Source organism: Aquarana catesbeiana, linkage group LG02, assembly GCF_042186555.1.
Source record: "Aquarana catesbeiana isolate 2022-GZ linkage group LG02, ASM4218655v1, whole genome shotgun sequence".
Classification (NCBI taxonomy): Eukaryota; Metazoa; Chordata; class Amphibia; order Anura; family Ranidae; genus Aquarana; species Aquarana catesbeiana.
Window position 1 is genome coordinate 19,272,392 of NC_133325.1, and position 6,000 is coordinate 19,278,391.

Here is a 6,000-nt window from a genome sequence, read left to right on the forward strand (position 1 = left end):
ATGGGGCCATAAATGCATTAAAAGAAGTGCTTGCACCTTCTTCCAATTCACATGGAAGCATGCTGCATAACAGTTAATGGGCTTCATAGTCCTATTATTGGATTCCTCGTATCATGCATTGTTGCACCACAACTGAAGCACAACAAATCGCTCAGGTGTGAATGGGGACTAAAACACTGTTTCAATGACCCCGTACACATAGGCAGGTCAGGAGTTTTACCTTCACTGGCTGCATGTTTGTTGTGGCTTGTTGTGGCTCTGTCTTATATTGAGTCCAAAGATACTGTATATTGTATGTAATCACTGCATTTCTCCCTTTCCTGTCCATCGCTTTAGTATTCCCTTCTAGTTGGCGGAGTGAGGCTGACCATTGATGTAACACTCGATCTGACTGCCCTCCTTCCTACCGGCTGATTGGCTCTGTAGAGGAAAGTTAGCTCAATCACCCCCCCCTTATGCTCCCACCAACCTCCACCCCCCCGGGGGAGCGCATAACGCATCAGAAGGGCGCAGGGTTCAGGAGTGTGCTACATACAGACCAAAGGGTTCGGGAGTGCACTATGTAGAGGCATTTAGGAGTGTGCTATGTAAAGGGTTTAAGAGCACACTACAAAGAGTGCAGGTTTGAGTGTGCAGACACTATAGAATGGAATAGTGTGTATGTGTGTATGTATGTATATATGTGTATATGTTGTGCTAAAAAATGTTTGCATACCCTGGCAGAAATTGTGGCATTTATATTGAAAATATGACCAATCATGCCAAAAAACTGTCTTTTATTCAAGGATAGCAATCACATGAAGCCATTTATTATCACAAAGTTTTTTTTGCCCCTTTTAAAATCATAATGATAACAGAAATCACCCAAATGGCCCTGATAAAGTTTAAATACCCTGGAATGTTTGACCTTAGTACAGACACAGAAGGTGGCACACACAGGTTCAAATGGCTATTAAAGGTTAATTTCCCATATTTGTGGCTTTTTAAATCACAATTAGTGTCTGTGTATAAATAGTCAATGAGTTTGTTAGCTCTCACATGGATGCACTAAGCAGGCTAGACACTGAGCCATGAGGAGGTAGAAAAGAACAGTCAAATGACCTGCGTAATAAGGTAATGAAACTTTACAAAGATGGAAAAGGAAATAAAAAGATATCCAAAGCCTTGAATATGCCAGTCGGTATTGTTCAATCATTTAATAAGAAGTGGAAAATTTGGGGATCTCTGGATACCAAGCCATGGTCAGGTAGATTTCAGCCACAACTGCCACGGGAACTGTTCGGATACAAAGAAAAGCCTACAGGTAAGCTCAGGAGAAATACAGGCTGCTCTGGAAAAAGATGGTGTGGTTGTTTTTGACCACTTCAATACCAGGCACTTAGACACCTTCCTGCCCAGGCCAATTTTAGCTTTCAGAGCTGTCGCAATTTGAATGACAATTGCGCGGTCATGCTACACTGTACCCAAACAGATTTTTTATCATTTTGTTCCCACAAATAGTGCTTTCTTTTGGTGGTATTTGATCACCTCTGTGGTTTTTATTTTTTGAGCAACAAATAAAAAAGACTGAACAATTTGAAAAAAAAAAACAAGTTTTTTTTTGTTTCTGTTAAAATTTTTTGTAAATAAGTAAGTTTTCTTCTTCAATGACGGGCAGTGATATGGCTGCACTGATGGGCACTGATACAGCGGCACTGATGGGCACCGATGAGGTGGCACCAATGAGGTGGCACTGTTGAGGTGGCACTGATGGGCACTGATAGGTGGCACTGATAGGTGGCACTGGTATGTGGCACTGATGGGCACTCATAGGTGGCACTGATGGGCACTCATAGGCGGCACTGGGCACTCGTAGGTGGCATTGAGGGGTATTTATGGGTGGCACTGATAGGTGGCATGGATGGGCACTGATAGGTGGGCACTGATGGGCATGGATGGGCACTGACAGGTGGCACCAATGAACACTGATGGGTGGCACTGACACTGGTGGCACTGATGACACTAATGGGTGGCATTGCTGGGCATCACAGAAATAAAATGGTGCCAGTCAGTGCCCATTTGTGGGCACTGATTGGCACAGATCTGGCATAATTTGCACATGTGGATGGCCATGGGGTACATACCTGGCCATCCACATGTTGCCCGCTTCCCTGGTGGTCCTGGTGGCTTCCCTGGTGGTCTAGTGTGGGCATCCGAGGGGGCCGCGCTGATAAAGAATCAGCGCAGACCCCCCCTGTCAGGAGAGCCGCCGATCGGCTCTCCTCTGCTCGCGTCTGTCAGACATGAGTGAGGAAAAGCCGATCAACAGCTGCTCCTATTGACATTGTGACATCGTCCGCCGGAGGCTCTTTACCAAGATCAGTGTAGCGGTGTGTCAGACTGAAACACCGCTCAACCGATCGCCGAGATGCACGCCCCCGAGGGCGTGGCGGCCTGTTATCCTACTGGACGTCATATGACGTCCAGTCAGGATAACTGAACCACCGCCCAGCCGTAAATCTGCTATAGGCTGAGCAGGAAGTGGTTAATGAGCACAATACAATGATACTTGAGCAAAAAAGAGCTGCATGGTCAAGTTGCCAGAAAGAAGCCTTTACTGTACAAGTTCCACAAAAAAGCCTGGTTACAATATGCCCAACAACACCTTGACATGCCTCATTGGGCTTTTTTGTGGCATTGGCGCAGTTAAGGCTTCCTTCTGGCAGCTCAACCATGGAGCTCTTTTTTGTTCAAGTATTGTTGAATTGTGCTCCTTAAAGACAACCACACAATCTTTTTGGAGAGAAGACTGTATTTCTCCTGAGGTTACCTGTGGGTTTTCTTTGTATCCTGAGAAATTCTTCCACCAGGTATGGCTGCAATCTTTCTTGGTCTACCTGACCTTGGCTTGGTATCAAAAGAGCCCCTAATTTTCCACTTCTTAATAAGTGATTAAACAGTACTGACTGGCATATTCAAGGCTTTGGATATCTTTTTATATCCTTTTCCATATTTGTAAAGATTCATTACCTTGTTACGCAGGTCTTTTGACTGTTCTTTTCCACTTCCTCATGGCTCAGTGTCTAGCCTGCTTTGTGCATCCATGTAAGAGCTAACAAACTCATTGACTATTTATACACAGACACTAATTGTGATTTAAAAAGCTACAAATGAGGGAAATTAACCTTTAATTGCCATTTTATCCTATGTGTGCCACTTTCTGTTTCTGTACCAAGGCCAAACATTCCAGGGTATGTACACTTTTTATCAGGGCCATTTGGGTGATTTCTGTTATCATTATGATTTAAAAAGGAACCAAAAAACTATGTGATAATAAATGGCTTCATGTGATTGCTATCCTTAAATAAAAGACAGTTTTCTTTAGTCATGATCAGTCATATTTTCAATATTAATGCCAAAATTTCACAATTTCTATCAGGGTATGCAAACTTTTGAGCTCAGCTGTATATAAACATACACACACACTACAAAAAATATAATTTTCAGTAGTGACTACATATTACTTGTCACGGTCTCCCTGTACATCTTCTCTTGAGAGCACCACCTGTGGAATTAGGGCAGACCTGCCATACATTTTACAGTCACAGAAAATACTGGGTCCGTATATGAGTGCCAAATATATGTAAAAACGAAACAAACAGAACTCCTATCCACAAGCCACTCTTTCTTTCATATAATTACCCACTAATAAACTGCTGAAAGCCATGTATAAATCCTACCTGTCTCCACCAGCCATGCGGGCTTCAGGAGAAGCTGCTGCCTTTAGTCCACAGGCCTGTGTACATTCCCCGACCCCTCCTCTGCTCTCAAAGGAATGTGCAGGGAAGATTTAGTGCAGCCGTCAGCCAGGAGAGGATCGCTGTCACATGTCAACACAGAAGCTGGGCTTGTGTGTTCAAGAGTGCCAGTAGTGAGGGGTCAGCACAGAGCCGACTGAAAAAAGCCCTGGTTACAGGGAAGCCGGACTGACTTGCTGGGAAAGTGATGCTGCCAGCAAGGTTCGGGCTGCTGTTGCTCAGTGTGTCAGACTTATATTATGGTAGGGGCCTAGAGCTCCAGCTACAATAGTCTCTATGTTAATCAGACCCTGATGTTGGCTCTCCAAAGCCTTCAATGCCCAGCTACAGAGAGGGTCTTCCAACTGGTCCCTTCGCAAGTCCTTGCTAGAGAGCTTGGGCAGACCTTTATCCCAGAGGGGTGATGTTGCAATAACACCAGCGGCTGACACTCCAATGTCTTTGGCCCTAGCCAATGCCTCCAGCTTGGTATTGTGCTCCTTGAGATGGGCCCATTCTTCTGGAGAGTATCTGGAGCAATGGGGCCTTCTTGACAAAACATCCACGTCTTTGTTCCCGACCCCTGGTCGATACTTCAGGCTGAAAGTAAACCCCAATAGGGCAGCCAACCATCTGTGACCCGTGGTGTCCAACTTGGCGGTAGTGAGGATGTAGGTGAGAGGATTATTGTTGGTCTTGATCATGAACTCAGCTCCATACAGGTAATCCCTCAACTTATCCACCACTGCCCACTACAAGGCCAGGAACTCAAGTTTTTGCATAGGGTAGTTCTTCTTAGTGGGTGCCAAGCTCTGACTTACATAGGCAACAGACCGTAGGTGGCCGTCATACTCTTGATACAGCACCCTGCCTAATCCATCTCGACTGGCGTTAACGTGTAGTTCATATGGATTGCTTGGATCCGCATATGCCAGGACTGGAACGGTCGTACCATTTCAGCTGCCTAAAGGCCTCTTCACGCTGGGCAGTCCACTGTTCCTGAATGGACTGTTCCTGGGTTTTCTGGGCCCTCCAGCTGGTCTGACAGGCTTAGTCGGATCTGGGTCATCTTCCTCTTCGCTTTTCAGTAGCTCATTGAGTGGGTGATCTATTTTAGCGAATCCCTCAACGAATCTTCTGTAATAGGAACAGAATCCCAGAAATGACCTGAGCTCAGTCACATTAGTAGGCCTCCACCAGTAGGTGACAGCTTCCAGTTTCTGGGGGTCAGTGGCCACTCCATCGGCAGACACGATGTGACCAAGGTAGTTGACCGAGGGTTGATAAAACTGGCACTTCTCCAGAGACAGCTTCAACCCCTCGTAATGGAATCTCTGATGTCGTCTATATACACCACCCACTGTCTTCTCCATGAGCCCTTGGAAAGTGGGTGGGGGGCTGGACAGGCCTTGAGGCATGCGATTAATTCAAAGAACCCCACCTGGGTAATGAAGGTTGTCTTCTCCCGATCCTCAGAATGCATGGAGGTTTGGTAGTACCCGCTCTTCAGGTCCAGGACGCTGAACCATTTTGCCCCTGATAGGCTTTGCATGGCATCCTCTATCCTTGGGGTGGTGTACTGGTCGGGAATGGTCCTTCGGTTCAGCATTCTGTAATCAATACACAGCCTCAGCGATCCATTCTTCTTCTGTACCACTACTATCGGGGAAGCGTATGGACTTTGGGACTCGTGAATGATACCTGCTCTCTTCAGCTCTGGTAATTGTTCACACAGGTCTTCCAAGTCTCCTAAAGGAATCCGCTGGACTCTTTCTCTGAATGGCTTATCCTCCTGAAGATGAATCTGGTGGTTGGCACTCTTTGCACATCCCACATCGAACTCACTCTTGGAGAATGCAGCCTGCCATCTCAGGAGCTGATTCTTGGCCCTTCTCTTCCATTCAGGCGAGAGAGGAGTGTTCTTCAGATAGATCTTCTCGACAGGGAACCCATCCTTTTCTCCCCCCTCCAAATCAGATGGTGAGACTGGGGTAGCCGTATTGACTTGACCCAGCAACATCTAACCCGGCATCTTCACTGGCAAGGCTGTTATGTTGCGGACACTGACCAAGATCCTCCAGTGACTTCTTTGCAATGCTTTGGTTGAAACCACTTCGGGAATTATCTCCACTTCCATGTCTTCTCTCTGTCCATCCACGTCAAGAACAATGAAAGGGCCTGGTTGTTTCCAATTTAGTTTGACAGATGCCCATAAACAGGCCGC